The sequence below is a fragment of the Bidens hawaiensis genome, unplaced genomic scaffold (assembly GCF_021521415.1).
Source record: "Bidens hawaiensis isolate Kalapana, Puna unplaced genomic scaffold, B.hawaiensis_p1.1 tig00056979_1, whole genome shotgun sequence".
NCBI lineage: Eukaryota > Viridiplantae > Streptophyta > Magnoliopsida > Asterales > Asteraceae > Bidens > Bidens hawaiensis.
Genome location: NW_027500278.1, coordinates 14,643 through 33,570, shown reverse-complemented (window position 1 = coordinate 33,570; position 18,928 = coordinate 14,643). Strand labels below are relative to the sequence as shown.

Genomic DNA, 18,928 nt, shown 5'->3' with positions numbered 1-18,928 from the left:
CTTTTTGAAGGGCTAACCAAACACAGAAAACCGCGAAACCCGGCAAACCGTCAGAAATCACCGGAGGTATGAATTAAATTTCGGGACGAAATTTCTTTCTACTAGGGGAGGATATGACAAACTGAAAATTTTTCTTACTTTTTCAGACACTCATCACGACTTGACTCAAATTTTCGGGACGAAAATTCTTTAACATGGGAATGATGTGACAATCGTCAATTTCAGGTTAACTCCGTTAACTCAACTCCGTCAATTCAAACTTAAGATCACTGAATCTATAACACACACTTCATTACATTTAAACTAGGGTTTAAATGATGCTTAACACTTACTACATGTGTAGTCTTTCGGGATTTGCACCGAAACGCAAACGAGTTGACGCAAACGATTGATGAATAAACGAAAAACGTCAACATAATAATTATGTGTTAACATATGTGTTACTTGATTATATTGTGTGTAATGCTAGACAAGAAACAAGAAATAAGTTAGTTAAGTTAGAAAAAAAACAACAATTGAAAGTGGAGGGACTTGAGTGTAACTTGTTGTGTTTATAAATAGATCATTAACAAGTAAACCCTAACTATTATTATTATTATCCCAACCCCGATCGGCCCCCCCCCCCCTTGTAAACCCTTGCTGCCGTCGCCTTCACACACACATTCAACCAAGAAATCAAGCTTGTGATTGAAGAACTAGGTGCTAGGAAGGTATAATTGATTACCCTATACATCCTTGTTATTTAATTTTGATGTTTGTTGGGTTAATTGTAAACCCTAACAGCCGATTTTGGTGTGTGTGTATAGTTAATATGATTGTTGTTATTTGAATGATGATTTGATAACTAGATTGAATCTTGTTACATGTAAATTGTTGTGTCTTTGATTTGAGTTCAAACACAAACCCTAATCAAGTATGTAATATGTAATTGATGTGCATGGATGGTGTTTATAGAGTCTAGAGGATCATATGAATGTATGATAGTTCATAGGTTGTTAATATATTGAGTTTGGATGCAAACAGTTTCTGGACAGAATGTGTATTTGATGTTTAAGTGACTGTAACGAAGTGTAAACGTGAAAATTGGTTGAGATTATTGGTACTACAGTAAACTAGGTTGAGTCTAGTTTCTAAAGAATATAAACTTGTAATTTTTGGACAAGTAGAAGTTAACTTTTATGATTTTACAAAAACGTTGTGCAAAGCTGAGCTGTTAGACCTGCTGTTAGGTTGCTTTGTAAATGTTGCATCTCATGAACTACGAGACCAATTGGGTTGGTTCCACTTCTGGAAGTTGACTCATTGAGTTAGGAACCTAGCCCAAGTGGTCTTGCATTTATTGTATTTTTCGTTTAACGGGAATTGCAAACAACATTCTGTTGCGCATGAATTTGACTGTTATGAGTTTGCTGTAATGATTTGATGATTGTGAGAAAATTATGTGGAATAAAAATATAATTAAATATGTTCTGGAAACCTAAGACATATATGATTCTGTGATGATTTTTGGTAAATTAATTGAGATGCTATGATTGGTGGAATAGTACAATCTTTCAAGTAGGATTTCTGTCTCGGTGAAACTAGCTGCTGAGTTTTGTGAAAATGCATGAAACATGATACTTGCTAATTTATTGTTGTGTTTTGACCAAATTGCCCCTGAGGGGAATGATTGCAAATTAATTGTCGTGTTTTGACCAAAATGCCCTTGCGGGGAATAATAGCTAATTGATTGTAATGATTTGACCAAATTGCCCTCGTGCGGAATAGTTGTTAGTTAATTGTTACGAGTTGACCAAATTGCCCTTACGGGGAGTAACTGCTAGTGATGTACTTTATGAATACACGACACGTATATGATTGCTTGCATATGTAATGTATCACAAATACCCTTGTTAAAGTCACACACGATTCACAAACGAAACACGAAACATGTTATGTGCATAGGTATTATGTGCCGGGTCTAGAGACTCGATAATATTCTGACACTTAGAAAAATCTCCTTGTTGTTTTAGAACGCTAGAGAGAGTTTTTCGGTGACGCGCATCTTGGTGATTTAAATTGGGAAATTTTTCGCAAACAGTGAGTTTCACTTTCCCCTCTTTAAACTGTTTTCAAACGTTTTTCACTTGGGGGAGATAGCATACTCCACAACGCATTTAAGATTTTGTTATAAATTATATATCACTTGTAAAGGCTAAGTGGCAAACGAAACATTTGAAGTCCTACACATCGAACCGGTTAATATTTAGAATAGCGAGTCACTGTTGAGTAGTACTACTGGGTTTGACAAACCCCACTCAACGCTAAACTCGACTGGAGGTCGAGCGGGTGTAATTTTGGCTAACACGTACCATGGTCTGGAGGACCTGGTGACAAGGCACTTAATAAACGAGTCAGCTTCGGTGTCGTACACTTAGTAATACTTGCTTTATAGGCTAGCTACCTATAGATATATAATTGACGTAACACTATCTGTAACGCAAAACGCTGTAACGCTGTAACGCAAAACGCTGTAACGCTGTAACGCAAAACGCTGAACGCAAACGCTAAACGATTTATTTTTATATAATTTGTGAACTCACCAACCTTGTGTTGACACTTTTAGTATGTTATTCTCAGGTAGCCGAGGCGGACGCGCGGTTTAGGACATGCATTGCTTGAAAACGCTTTTATTATGCAAACTTATTTTTAACGGTTATCATTGGTTTTAAGTCGTCCTGCGTGACGCAACTTTAGATTAAAGGTTTTTACGCTTCCGCATTTAATTACTCGTAAACGTTTTCATGGTTTTGAAACTTTATTTTATGGTTTGATTATAACTGATGATTCCGATCCTGTTAGTTCACACCCTCTGACGGTAAAACTCTGTTAGTGGATTTTGAGGGTGTGACACCTGTTGAGTGGTAATGATTGAAAGAATGTTCTATTATGATATTGTTTTTTTATTATGTTCTTCAACTCGACCTCACCCGAACAACAACCAACCTAAAAATTTTGTACACCGAAAATATGGGACCCCATTAACAAAAATTTCTGGGTCCACCACTGACTCCATGCCATTGGACTAGAAGGTTAACGCTTTTGAGATTATGTGAAACTTAATCAAGGCTAAGCAATGCATTTGATCCAATGATTGTCAAGGATTAAGAATTTTCCCTTTACTATTTTTAACTATACTATTTGTTAAATACCATGCATGAGTTAAAGCTTAAAGTAGATCACAATAAAATCTTACCTGTCAAGGACCACCCATGTTGCATTACAAGCTAAAGCCTCTTGTTGAATAATCTTCTTAATAGGAGTTCCACAAGTAATTTTGACTTCAATGTCAACCTAAATCATGTGTAGAAGAAAAGAGAAGTAACATATTTAACACATGCCACTTAGGATGTTTACAGTCCGGTTTGGCACATTTTGTCAAAAAATCCGAGCCGTGCCGCTATTTGCGGTTTCAGAAAACAACAAACCAAATTGGTCGGGTTCGTAAGGTGGGTTGATCGGACCGGTCAAATTGACCATTTAGCGGTTTACTTTTGTCGGTTTACCAGTTTAAAGCAGTTTATTTTTATTTAATTTTTTTTATAAAAATGTTGTATTAAAACAATTAAAATGATAAAGATGGTTAATAATTATAAGGCATATACCTAAAATATATATTTTAGAAATAAGTATATAAAATAAACAAAGTTAAACAGTCGGTTAAATGTATTAAATCTGACGGAACCATTAACCCAACTGTTTCAGTTGACTTGATTTGATATATGCGGTTCAATTAGTTTCAACGGGCATGTAACCATGGAGGGGTATGGGTGATTCCTAGACCATAAATTAAGTCGTATTTCATCAGACACAAGATGGTTAAAACATTTGTTACCCCTTCTGCTTTACAATCTTCGGCACTTCTTCTTAGCATTTTGGCATACATATCTAGTTTTAATTGAATTTCCTCTTCCATAGCTCTTATGTTGACTCCATCTATCTGCATTTGGACACCAACTGAGCAACAAAAACGAAACTAATCCGTTAGAAATCCCGAGCATATGCACTAATTTCACAGAGGGAGTCTGTTGATAAAAAAAAAAAAAAAAAAAAACGAAAACAAAAACAAAAGCACAATACTATACATGATGAAATATGCACACTTACAGGGATGCGAAATCTTGTGCAGAACACCAAACACAACAATGGTATCTCCCCGATTGAGCACTCCACCGCTCGATATAATCTCTTTAATAACGTTCATAAACTCCTGCTCATTTCGATCTTTTGTTGCATCGAAGGCCAAGATCAGACGACCCGTCATCAAAGAGTTGTTGTATTCCATTCTCACAGCAAAACTTGTTTCAAAAGCCAAACCCCATATGATTCAAATATCTTCATCCAGCCAATTTCTAATACCTTTATCTCTATCTTCTTGTTGGCTGTACAAAATGGCAAATATCATTGTATGCTTAGAGTAGATTCCTAGTATATTTCGTAATATATAATTATTATATGGTACCCATCTGTAAGCATATTCCAATGAATCTCTGTAAAACTTCTGCCGTCCAAATATAAAAGTCGACAACAATGTAGTCGATGACGAAATGGGGTTGCGACGATTACCATCTTACAAGACACGGATTAGGTCTTAGGATTAAAACTACATGGATTTACCGATTTTGTTTTCCTTTTATCAAAATAGATATATAGTTTTAGTTTTGGGTCTTATAATATATATAATTTACTATAAGATGATTACAATAAAGTGGCAGGCAAACGGGCAACAAGCTGCGCCGCAACCCCCTTTTGAATAGCAAAACCAATCCTGCTAAAAACGAAGCTTTGGGACCTAAAAGCTGAAGAGGTTTCATCTACGACACGCTGAACCCTACTCAAAAATTTCACAGCCTCTGGAGCCATAAAACCAAATGTGTCAAAGACAAATGGTAGAAAAACATGTTGATTATCTAAACAAGCTTTCTCGTGTTTAACAACTTTGCCCGATTCAGCTTTCAACGCAGCCTGACCCACAACAAACCCACGGTCCCTGAGCCTAACAAAAGGAGACACTCCTGTAAGATCCACACATGCGTGTTTCCCCCCTTCCCACCCGAATACAAGAATATCAGCTGGTCGTAAAGTAGACCTCCCTTCAAGAGGATCCGTGAGAAAGTTAACATGGGCCTCATTTTTAGTAGAAATCTCTGCCCGTTTAAGAAACATCACATACAGCATCCCTAACCAAATCATGTCTGTATTTAAAGCCAGACAATTCTTTGCAATGCACCGCATGGTCACCAAAAGAATCCAAATAGACCTTGCGACAAATTGGGCAAGGCTCATCAGTCGGGAACATAGAGATCATTAACCGGTATTTAAGGATAGCCCGATACTCCAAACCCGACATACGTTGGCCTAATCCTTCAATGGGGATGGTCGTTAGAAAATCCTGAGCCCGAGGAGCCCGAATGCTTCAAACACCACCTTTTGTTTAGTGTGTAATTGTTCAATAAACAGGTAGTAAGCAATCATATAAACGTTTCGAATAAAGAAGAAAATTGATAAAAGAACGATTTTCAAAAACAACATCACAAATGAACAAATAGCCAAGCGTCTATGCCTTAATGGTATCAAGGAGTTGAACAAGAGTTTCTTTTTACAAAAGATAAGCTATCACATCCCATCGAAGACAAACAATATAAATAAAGGTCGTTAAAAAAGTCTTTAGAAAAAAAAAGCCGTTTCCAAAAAAAAAAATATATAAAAATAAATCAATTTATTACAACATTTTACAAAAACGGGTTTTTATACCTTACCTGGTTGAGCTCATAGTTAATAAAATACTGATTGATTATAGTCAATTACAATAGCGAATGTCACTTATATGCCACAATCTAGAACTATTAAGATAATTAGGTTGGTATGTTTTCTTTGTTTAAAAAACATAATTACAAATACATAAAAGTTAGATACAAATCTTTTTTATTTTGCAGTGTACTAAAAACCGGTTTAAACCGGCCAGTTGAAATGGATTTCGCACAACAAGGCGGTATTTTGTGCTCAGTATTTTTGGCCGATTTGGTAGAATATCGTACCGCCGTTTTTTTTTTCTAAAATACTGGTTTTTACCGGAAACCGGTTTTAAGTCTGGGGAAATTTTGATATTCGTGGCCCATATTTATTCAAAATTGCTTTTAACCCAACAATTAACATTTAAACGTGTAAACTTTAGTACTATTTATCTAAAACTGAATGCTTTTGTATTATTATTTTAATATGGATTAACTTTTGGGATATTTTTTTGTTATAGTTAAATTTACATTTGAGTTATTTTTGGAGTTAAAGTTACATTTATAGGAATTTATAAGTTAAACTATTCAACCAGTTGAACCTCCCGGTTGTATCCTTTTTTAGCTTAATCCGATACGAGTAAAAAACTGATTTTTAAAACATTGGTTTTTGGTATGCAAAAAATGTTAGGTGGAACGGAATGGATTATTATGAGGGAATGAAAAATCAAAGTGTTTTGGTTAGTCAAAATAATGAACCCATCTATAAAGCTTGTTTCCGGAATGTAGGAATGGTAGGTGGTATTTAATAGATCATTGTAAAGGAATGAAAAAGTAAAGTGTTTTGTTAGTCAAGGAGTAAAATCACCAATCATACAAGAAATCAAATTCCCTTTAAACACACAAAAATCATTCCACCCCGCATATATAGTTTTTTGTTTATTTCATTCATTCTTTCACCCTACTTTCTTGACACCAGCACATGACTATCACAATACAACCCTTGCCACCACCACCACCTTCGTTTCCATCGCCGCTACTACTACCACAACCACCACCATTATCGCCCCCACCATCACCATCACCACCGATCCACCATTTGATCACCACCATTATCGTCATTCCCACTATTGCCACCCTCACCATACCACCACCAATGTCGTTGTCGTCGTCACCACCACCGCTGCCACCACCGCCGACTGTCCGCCATCGCCACCGCCAAGAACTATTGTTTCCACCACCCCCACCACTACATAACCACCATTGTCTCCACCACCGTCGCAATCAGCGTCACCACCTTCACCACCACCATTATCGTCACCACAAGTTAATACAAGGAGTAATAGAAAATCTTTATTTATTGACTTTTTGTAAAACATATTACAAGTGCCAAACAAACATAAACGTAAACTTAAGGTCTAATTCTCAATGCATCCAGTGTTAGGCGTATCCCTTCATCGTGTTACACTTTTGGGGAATCTTGATAATTTCTTACTTCCTTTGGATTTTTGTTTTCCTAAGTTCGTCGTGTACATATCGATCTACACACTCAACCATGGATACTGGCACCTTGGTGGGATATGTAGATACTATCTATCCAAACAGAAGTAGATGAAGTTTCACACTACATATCTCGAAGAACAATCAGATCTTTTGTTTGATCAGAAATAAGTGTAGTAAAGAGGAAGAGTATGATAATAAACAAGCTAATCCATGAGTAATCAATCACAAACACAATAGATAAGGCCAAATATCATTGAGGAAATATGCCAGAGTGTCTAAAAATGAAGAAAAACAAGCAAATGTACAGGCCAAATCTAGATAGTTTACCAGAGACTCGCTACTAAACTTTCTAGTTTCGCCATTTACATAAAAAATAGTATAAGACAAAGTAGGATAGTTTCGCAAGGTATGAAATGAAGTTCCACAAAATGACATGTTAATAGTTTAGTAGAAGAGAACTACATCAATTCTTGCGATACCATCGTTACTGGAAGTTAAATTGAATATGTTTGTATGAAAGTGAAATCGATTAACCGTCAATATGAATGTGCCTATGGTTATATAGACCCTTGGACATAATGTTATCATCCGACCCACATACATTCGGGTGGGTATGATATGGTATTTAAGTAATGATATTTAAACTAAAGTATAATATATACAAATAAATAAATACAAATCTAGCTTAACAAATAATAACATCATTCTTTTAATATCCTCCCGTAAGCTAGATTGATAGAATGTTTAGCAGTTTCTTGAAGCGAAGAAAATCTTTAGGCTGGAGAGCTTTAGTGAAGATATCCGCTATCTGCAACTTTGTAGCACACAATTGTATGTCTACATCTTGATTCTTTACCAAGTCATGAATGAAGTGATATTTTACGCGTATATGTTTACTTTTTCCATGTTGTACAAGATCTTTTGTAAGACAGATAATAGACTTATTATCACAATATAAGGTCAACGGATCATCAGATTCAATGTGCAATTCCTTTAATATTCCTTTTAACCATAAGGCTTGACAACCTGTTAAGGATAAGGCTATATATTCTGCTTCTGTAGATGACAAGGCTACAACCTTTTGTTTCTTAGATTGCCAAGATATTACTCCTGATCCCATATGAAATGCATAACCAGAAGTGCTTTTGCTATCATCCAAATTTCCAGCATAGTCACTATTACTATATCCTACTAGTTTACCTTGATTGTTAGAGTAGGTAATTCCATGATTCAATGTTCCTTTTATGTAGCGTAGGATTCTTACACCTGCATCCCAGTGAGTTTTTGTCGGTTCTTCCATAAATCTACTTATTTTGCTGACTGCAAACATTATATCCGGTCTTGTATTTGTAAGATACATAAGACTACCTACTAGACTTCTGTAGATACTTGGTTCAATAGGTTTTTCTGCATCATCTTTGTTTAGCTTTAATCCATAATCCATAGGAGTGATGGTTGGCTTGGATTTCATCATGTCGAACTTTTCAAGCATGTTTTGAGCATACTTGCGTTGAGATATTGCAATAGTGTTATCTGAGTAAGTTATCTCCATTCCTAAGAAATAATGCAATATTCCCACATCTGTCATCTCAAATTCCTTTTTCATTTCACTCTTAAATTTGTGAATTTCTTCTAAGGAGTTACTTGCAATAATGAGATCATCAACGTACAAACATATCATTAATCTTACTTTGTTTGTGAACTTCAGAAATAGTGTATGTTCGAAGGAGCATTTATTGAAGCCATTTTTCTCAAAGTACTCATCGATCCTGCTATACCATGCACGTGGTGCTTGTTTCAAATCATAGAGTGCCTTTTTTTAGTAGACATACCTTATGTTCGCTTCCAGGCTGGATATATCCCTGAGGTTGTTCTATGTAGACTTTTTCATGTAATTAGCCATTTAGAAAAGCTGATTGTACATCCATTTGATGTAAGTGCCATCCATGTTGTGCAGATAAATCAAATGTACAATTTCAAATCTAATTAAAGGTGCGAATACCTCTTGATAATCTTGTTGGACTCGGTCTGCCCAAGAGACATATTATAATTGATGTGGCTAGTACGTTATGATCCAAGTCGGGTCATACCCAATAACAAGCTAGACAAACGCCGATAATATTCGTTTACATATGATGTGATCATAACAAATGAATATTAACACTTGAGTTATTTGGAAAGAGGTTTCTAAATAAAATGTACTTGTGTAATAAACAAATCATATGGATGATTTATGTTTTATGAGAGAACATTACATAGTGTTATTTAAGTTGGTTGAATAACAATATGTGAATAATAATAACCAAACATGTATCTTAACATATAATAAGTTTTATAAGTTATAAATTATAAACTTATATATATATATATATATATATATATATATATATATATATATATATATATATATATAAAACTTTATAAAAAAAAGGAAAAGGAATAATACTCTTTCAAATGTAATATTATTATATGTTTGAGTGGAGACATGCAAGGTGAGTGGAGACATGCAATGGTTATTATTGGTGGAGAGAAAGATGCCTTTGAATAAAACCAAGTCTTTCTCTTTCATTCTTTTATAACACACATAATTTCAAAGTAAACTTTTCTCTCTTCCTCTCTTGGGTATTTTCATACAACATAAGAAAAGAAGAAGAAAATTTCAAGTGCAAATCCTAGCTAGAAATGGTGTGTTGTTGAAGCTTGGGGTATGCTAGCTTGAGGAGCTTCCATATTCAAGTTCTTACCTTTCAATCATCATCTCTTTCACCCGGTTTTGTCATATTGAAAAGTAGTAGTAACATGCATGGACTTATAGTGACATGTATGTATTTGATAGTGTGTAATTCGTATTTGGATCCGGGTTTGGGTTTTGCATGTTTAAAATTGGTTTTATACATATCATATTAACAAGATTTAAAACTTTTATATCCGCTGCGATTTTGGTAAAATAGGGATTTTATCACTTTGATAATCTTGTTAAAACCCAACAATGGCATCAAGAGCCGCTTATACGAATGCATGCTTCATTAGACCCAAAATTTTTCGGGTTTATGGTGGGTTTCACAATTTGGCCGAAACTTTTTGGGGTTTTGGTTACCCCATGGTTTTTCAAGGTTATACTTTACATGCATGTGGTAATCTTGAAAAACCAAGTCATTTGGATGATTGTTTAGTTTGTTTGGACAAAACCCGAAACTTTCGGTTTGCTTAAGCTTTGGCCAAAAGGTTTGAGGCAAAAAGGGGAACCATTTTGGTCTTGTATTATTGCATATTTGGATGTGTAATAGATGTTCATAAACTAGCCATGGCCTTGTGTTTGGTTGAATGATTGTGTTGGTTGTTTGTTCATTCGATTTGGTTGTAATATTTATTTGGGTTTGTAATCTATTTATTCATTCATTTGGTTTGTAATAATAAGTAGATTAGATGTATTTCTTTTACAAGAAAAATGTATTAGGATATATTTTGTAAAAGAAGATGCATGGATGGAAGCCCAAATAAAATGATGGAGACCACAACACCGGGGTAAACACTTGGAGCATATGGATGCGGAATCAAGTGGGAGTTCACCGACACAAGTGCATGTTCTTTTGGGTCCCTTAGGAGAGACTTTTTGACACACTTGTCTTGGGTCAACAAGTGTGGTCAACATTAGGAGGCTATGGTTATGAACTTGTGGTTGTGTATATTTTATGCTTGCATGGTTGATTTACTTATGTTTGTATTATTTGCAATATGGTTTGCTTAAAATCAACTGTTTGATCCCGTACTTGAACAATAACCAACAATCAATAACGATTAACACAGATCTCAGATAAATTGTGACCCACTGGAAGAGGAGTTGAAGGGATTTTTCCGGCAGTTATCTTGAATCGGCTCAAGACGTCGTTCACATATTTTGTCTGATGAATGAAGATTCCCGTATCAGATTGATGAACCTGCAGCCCTAAAAAGAAATTCATCTCTCCCATCGAGCTCATTTCGAACTTGGTTTGCATGGACTTCTCGAATTCCTTACATAAAGTGTCGTTTGTAGACCCAAATATAATATCATCAACATAAATCTGGACTAGAAGAAGATCATCACCAACAGTTTTAAGAAATAAAGTGCAATCAACAGTTCCTCGTTTGAAGCCATTATCTGTCAGATGGTCGGCGAGCGTGCCATACCAAGCTCTCGGGGCTTGATGTAGACCATACAGGGCCTTGTTTAAACGGTAAACACGGTCTGGATAATCAGGATCTTCAAAACCAGGTGGTTGTTGAACAAACACTTCCTCATGTAGTTCACCATTGAGAAAAGCACTTTTAACATCCATTTGATAAACCTTGATATTCTTGTAAGCAGCATAAGCCAGGAAGATTCGAATCGACTATAATCTTGCAACTGGAGCATAAACCTCAGTATAATCAATACCCTCTTGCTGATGAAAACCTTGCACCACTAGACGTGCTTTGTTTCTGACAATCACCCCTCGATCGTCCTTTTTTCATTTAAATACCCACTTAGTCGGAATAGCTTTCTTGACTCTAACAGGTTTGTCTATTAAATCCCAAACACCCAATCGTGCAAACTGCTGTAATTCCTCTTGCATAGCTTCTACCCAAGAAGGATCATCAAGTGCCTTATGAGCTGTCGTTGGCTCAACTTGAGATAGAAAGCAATTGAATTTAGCAATATTCACAATTCCCGAAGAGTGTAAATTAGTGTAAGCACACAATACGTTATTGTCGCTTGACGAAGCAACTTGATGACGTGTACGAACACCCACATCAAGTTCTCCAATGATATTGTCCTGTGGATGATATCCATGAATCCGAAGAGTAGGATTTTCAGGAACAACAACATTATCAAATAAATTAGTGTAATGTTCACCCAACTCGGGAGATGAAGCATTATCACTATCAAGAACAATAACTTGAATCTCAGCTTGATCATCATCGGAAGAAGTAGAAGCACAGTCAATAACAACTGGAGGAACAACTTGAGATTTTTCAGTTGTAGCATCTGGTTGAACTTCAACTGCATTAGAACTTGAAGAGCTTGGAATGTTCAAATGTTCTTCAAAGTATGCTCTAACCAGATCTTCATCGATGTGTTCAACTGAAGGAGTAAAAGAATTAAATAAACTATCATAGTCAAACATCCAGTCTGGACCTTTCCCTTGAGAAGGAGTTGTGTACTTTTGACAGTCCACATGGTACCATTCTTCAACACAGCCAGATGTAAAATTAAATACTCTTTTCTTTGGAGACGCATATCCCAAGAAATATCCTTCGATAGCCTTTTCATCAAACTTACCCGATTCCTTCTTCAACATTGTACACGGACACCCAAATGGTTCCAGGTACTTTAAATTAGGTTTTCTGTTATTTAATATTTCATAGCCTGTCTTTTTGAGTCGCTTTACTGTTAGAACCCGATTAAGTGTATAACAAGCTGTGTTCACTGCTTCATTCCAAAATTGAATAGGAAACTTTGAATCAGCAAGCATTGTACGTGCAGCTTCAATCAGAGTTCTATTTTTCCTTTCAGCAACACCGTTCTGTTGTGGTACATAAGGTGCACTATACTCTCGGTGAATTCCCTTTTGAATACAAAAGACATCCAAAATAGTGTTTTTGAATTCAGTACCATTATCACTTCGGATTCTCCTCACCTTTTGTTTATTCAGTGATTCTATCTTAGTAATAAGGTTTTGTACCAAAACAGGTGTTTGATCTTTTGAACTCATAAATAACACCCATGAATATCTTGAATAATCATCTGTCACTACCAGACAATACCACTCTCCAGAAATACTCGCACGATTCACTGGACCAAACAAATCCATATGAAGTCGTTCAAAAGGAGTATTAATGGAATTCAATAACTTAGAAGGATGTGTCTTCTTCATCTGCTTGCCCTTCTTGCATGCAACACAGTGATCGGATAACTTAAAGTTCTTTAACGAAACACCCTCAACTAAACTATTTGCCATTAAATAATTCATCTTTCTAACATGAATGTGACCCATTCTTCGATGCCATAGAATCGAGTCTTTCTCAGTTGCTTTCGAGAAAAAACATGTTTCGATCGATGTTGATATCTTAGAACTCATGTTTAAGACATAAATATCATTTGATCGTGGTGATCGCATGACAACCATGTCCTCAGGAATAATAAAACCCGGTTTCAAGATAAGACACTCTTTGTCAGTAAATATTGTAGTGTACTTTTTATCACATATCTGCGATACACTCAATAAGTTATGATCAACCTTATCACAATAATTTACTTTTTCAAATGTAATATGACCATTTGAAACATCACCCTCTTGTGTGATCATGCCCCCAGAATTCCCAGCAAACGCTACATAACCCCCTTGAATATTTCTTACGTTGATTAATAGGTTGAGATTTCCAGTGATATGACGAGAACATCCGCTATCCATGATTCAGTTTTCACCAGAAATGGTCTTGGATGAACCCTACACATAAACAAAAGTGATTAGTTCAAAAAGGCAGCCCAGGCCTCAGTCTTGGGCACCTTTTGGTTTTCTCTTTGATCATTAACTTTAACAGTTTTCAATTGTTGTTCAGCCACTTGTGAATAAGTTACTGGCTTCTTAGACTTTCGTCTTAAGTATGCTTCCTGAACAATGTTTGAATTCATGTTTTGACATATAGGTTCAGTTGGAATGAATTTTGGTTTCACTTGACCGTGTCTCATTGATATGAAACACCCTCCGAGGATTAACATCAGAGAACAAAATATGAGTATCATCAGCATACAACACAGGTTGTTTCAGAATCTCCTTAACCACTGGAATTGGCTTAGATTTGTCCTTGATGAAAGGATGAAGATTTTGAAAGTTTTGTTGATTACAATTCTTCCCAACATGACCTTGTTGACCACATAATAAACAAGTTCGCATGTCTACATGATGATGTGTAGAAGAAATTGGAATAAATGATGCAGATGATTGATGATGACTCACATTTTTAGTCATGCTCTTAGCAAACTCATCAGATAATTCAGATTTCTTCTTTAAATAAAAATCTAAATTAGAACTGTTAAAAAAGCTTTTTAGTGTATCTGTTCCAGTTGACTTAACAAAGTTAATCTTCTTAGCTTGTTTTAAAAATTGTTTTGCCTTAGTCAATGGATCAGATTGAACTGATGTTTTTGTTTGAGCATACACACGTTCAAGTTCTTGAATTTTTGAAGTTTCATTGACAAAAACACTCTCAATAAGTTCAGGTTTTATAATACTTATTGGAATATCTTGTTCAGTGAACATTGTGTCCATTCCCTTTAACTTAAAAACTCTAGCAGCAGATGGCTTAGAACTAGAAGGATTAATGAAACGCATTAAATCCTCATTAGAAATTTTTGGTTTAACTGACTTCTTTGCCTTCATAGAGTTCACTTTCTTTAAATTTTCCTTTTTCTCTTAAGGTTTGTGTGAACCATACATTGCTTTCTCAAATTCGTGAGGTTCGCACAGAATATGATTAGAACTGGGAATGTTCTTATTCTTGTGTATAATCTCTGGTTCAAACACATCCTCGATAATGACCTCGTCATTGTGTTCAACAAACACCTTTTTGCTTTGGACATGAGATTTTTGTGGAGCAACTTGAGTTTTAATATTTTTAGATTTAACAGATTCAACATTTTCTGAAATCACAGGTTCTTTCAAAATTACCTCTTCTTCCTTTTTAGCAAAAGGATTCATTTTATAGTCGTTGTGAAAAGGTGGAGGAATTTCTACAAAACCTATACCCTTCTTAGAGTCCTTTTGTTTTCCAGAAACTTCAATAATTTCATTCAATAAAAATGAAGAATTTCGAAATTTACCCAACTTGTTCTTCAACTCAAGAACCTCATTCTCAAGCTCAGTTATCTTAGAACGATGTTTTAAGATTTCCTGAAACTTTTGGTCATTAATGGTCATTTTCACAGATAACTCAGCTTTGAGATCATGATTACTTGTCGACAATGCTTCAATCTTTTCTCGAGATTTCATTTGAGACTCAAGAGATTGTCGATAAGTGTCCTTAAGAGAAGCAATTTCTCTTATAAGATTATCATTTTGATTTTTCAAAGCATCTAACTTAGAGTTGTTAGATTCACAGTCAACACATGATGCTTTAACAAATGAAGTAGAAGAAATATAATTATTAACCTCATTGATCTTAGCCATGCAAGCAAATATTGATTCAGAAGGCTTGTCGCAAGAATCGTCAGAATCAGATGCAGAATCATTATCTGAAGACATCACACTACCAGTAGCATCTTGACAATCTTCATGTAACCCAAACATAGCCAAATTTGCTTGAACATCATTGCATAGTAGCCGTTGTGACCAATCAGTCCCGTTTGCTAACATTGCTTGTGTTGTTGAAGAAGATGGTTTCCTTTCAGTATCACTTCCCCGTGGTGAAGAAACATTTTGACTTTGACCACGAGGTCCAGTGTATTCTTTTCTTGGTTTGTCACATTCCTTCACAAAATGCCCGAATTCTTGACAATTATAACACTTTACCTTTAATTTGTCAAAACCCAACTTCTTGTTTAACGCTGGAAGATCTTTTCCAGTTCTTTGCATGAATCTTTTAACTTTACGAACAATCATGGCCATATTCCATTTCAAATCCATGATCTCTAGATCATCCGGATCTATCTGATCATAATCTTCATCAGTTAACTCACTTGTGGCAATTTTACTACTCACCAAGTTTTCATATGAAGACATAAATGCCGTCAGAAAAGCAAAGTTTTGCTCAGCTTCCTTCATATTCACACTAGGTGGTGTAGCAAATGGATTGGTACTAGTAGAACTTCCAGAACCACCGGAATTACCAGCAGAGTAGAAACAAACTTTTGGATCATTAAATATAGCAGATTCTTTTTCACTTGCGGCATGAGTAAGAAAAGCAGTGATTGGTGAGATTGTTGAACTGAGGGGCATACTTCCACCATAGAAAGCCGGATCTTGATTTTCTTTGGAAGATTTTTGACACTTAAGATCATATTCTCTAGCTTCGATCTTTTGTAGAAATTCAAGTGCTGTCAAGTCTTCATTCAGAAAATAATCATTTTCTTTCAAAACCATGAGAAATGTTGAGTAGGAACTAGGAAGTACACTCTTGATAGTGTCAATTTTATCTCTTTCAGAAATTTCCATTTTCATCTTGTCCATTTCAGCAATTAAATGACTAAATCTTGTAGTCATCTCTTCAACTGTTTCTCCTTTCAATAAATTAAAGTTTCGAAATTGAAACTTGAGCATCACTTTCTTACTCTCAGCTGTGTTTCCCATGCTTCTCATACGCAGATGTTGAAACAAAGATGCACATCTCTTGATACTTCCAACTTGATGAAAAATATTCTCTGGTAAAGCCATAGTCAAAGTAGAATATGCCTTTATCTCGATTTCTAAAGCTTTCTTCTCTTCTTGTGAGTATTGAGAGACAGCTTTAGGAGTATACCCAATAGTATCATCACCAATCATTGGTGCAACATATACCTCATCAAGACAATATGAGCAGTCAGGATGAACCGAACACAAATGTGCACGAAACCGAGGTTCCCATTTGGCAAAGTCACTGAACTTCATCAATCTTGGACATTTAGAATGTGAACCTATCTCGGTATCAAGTTGCAACATTTGTTGCATCAACATATTTTGAGACACCAATGCATACATACCAGCCATCTTTGAAAATTAATCAAATAATAAAATATCTTAACGAATCAGTGAACAGCAGTAGCGAACTGTGAACAGTTGTAGCGAACTGTGAACAGTTGTAGCGAATCAATCCTTAACGAAGTTAAGACTGATAAAAAATGGAGTATCTTAACGAATCAAAAGTCAACTTAACGAGTCAACTTAACGAATCACAAATAAAGTTAACGAATCACCCAAATGGCGAAACAGATAACGAATGTGAAGAAGGTTTAACGAATCACAAGTCAACTTAACGAATTGACCAAACGAATTGACCAAGTCAACTTAACGAATTGATCACACGAATTGACCAAGTCAACTTATAGCGAATTGATCAAACAAATTGACCAAGTCAACTTATAACGAATTGATCAAACGAATTGACCAAGTCAACTTAACGAATTGATCAAACGAATTATAACAAATCAGTTCAACGAATCAAATAACGATTAACACAGATCTCAGATCTGTCAGTTATAATATTATAGATCTATCTCATAATCTACCTTGATTCGGTGTTATACGTATGTATATATATTAAATAAGTTTAACGTGAAGCTTTAGAGAGAGTATAAACTTTTAAACTTTTCTGAATAATATTAGTTCTCTCAAAACTTCCACATTTTACAAGTGCACAGTGGTTCACTATTTATAGAAGACGATCTGGTTCGCTAACATCCCCTAGCGAACCGGCATCCCCTTCGTTAAATAAATTAACTAAACGAACCACCCCCTGATTCGTTAACATCCCCTAACGAATCAGGAGGGAATACATTATAATGTCCTAGTTCGCTGACATCCCTAGCGAACTAGACTTAACCTTAACGAACTAGTCTTAGTTCGCTAACATTCCTAGCGAACTAGACTTAAACATAACGAATTAGACTAAAATAAACATTAAATATTACATTTAAATATCAAATAAATATTAATGATAATTACAAAGACTCTAGACGCAAAACCGTGCACTAACATCAACTAGCATAAAATTGGTTCCTTAGAAATCGTTAGGTAATAAAAAAATTGGTTTTATTAATAACTAATGATTTCATAATAAAATGGGTTTTATTAATAGGAACTTTGAAAATGGGTTTTCCAACTAAGTACCATACATTTGAATGCATGCAAATGAAAGGTACAATAAATAGTTTTCCAATCTAGAATTTAGAAAACTTAAATCCCTTTTAAAACAAGTTAAACACCATCTTTTTATACGACACTTAAGTCACTTGTAGACTTGAAAGTGAGTCAGGATCACCTAAGCACTTTTAAGAAAACTTGTGATCTTAAGGTGATTTTACAAGTACTTTTGGCATTAGGATCACCTAACCACTTGTATGAGTAAACTCACACGTGTGTATAAGTAGGACGACTTGATTTGAAACCATGACTATAGGATCACCTTAACATGGCGTTCAAAGGTGTTGATGGGATTAAACATACCAACTAAACATATGATGTTTAACCGATCCTATAAAACTAGAAGTTTCAAAGGGTTGCAATCGTCAAACGTTGACTACCTTGTTAATTTGAATAGTAGGATAAAGGTCACCTAACTATTATTTGAATGAAACGTTGGGTTCTAGATTTTAATCAATAATTGTCTTGGAGACATTAAAGGGTATTAAAGACTAAAATTTTATTAATATCGAAAATACTAATTTGAACTTTGTTAAAATTTCTTTTAGATGGCCGCAAACAACGCACCAAACGCTATTATCCCACCCGTGCATAACTTATCACTAAGATCCATTTTGGATAAGGATCGTCTAAACTATAACAACTTCATGGATTGGTATCGAAACTTGAGAATTGTTCTCAAGCAAGAAAAGAAGTCTTATATATTAGATGATCCTATTCCCGATGAACCAAACGTTGACGATTTAGATGCCTACGTGAATTGGTTAAAATACACCGAGGATTCGGTGCAAGTTTCTT

The 18,928-nt window shown here is 35.2% G+C and overlaps 1 long non-coding RNA gene across 1 annotated transcript; it reads right to left on the bottom strand.

The window, feature by feature from the left end:
• Positions 1–3,231: 3,231 nt before the first annotated feature.
• On the bottom strand, positions 3,232–4,489 carry LOC143601692 (uncharacterized). The gene is made up of 3 exons (XR_013147699.1): positions 4,147–4,489; positions 3,875–3,996; positions 3,232–3,333 (listed from the first exon to the last, which is right to left on the bottom strand). It is a non-coding gene; the product is annotated as an uncharacterized LOC143601692 (long non-coding RNA).
• Between the last annotated feature and the right edge of the window lie 14,439 nt (positions 4,490–18,928).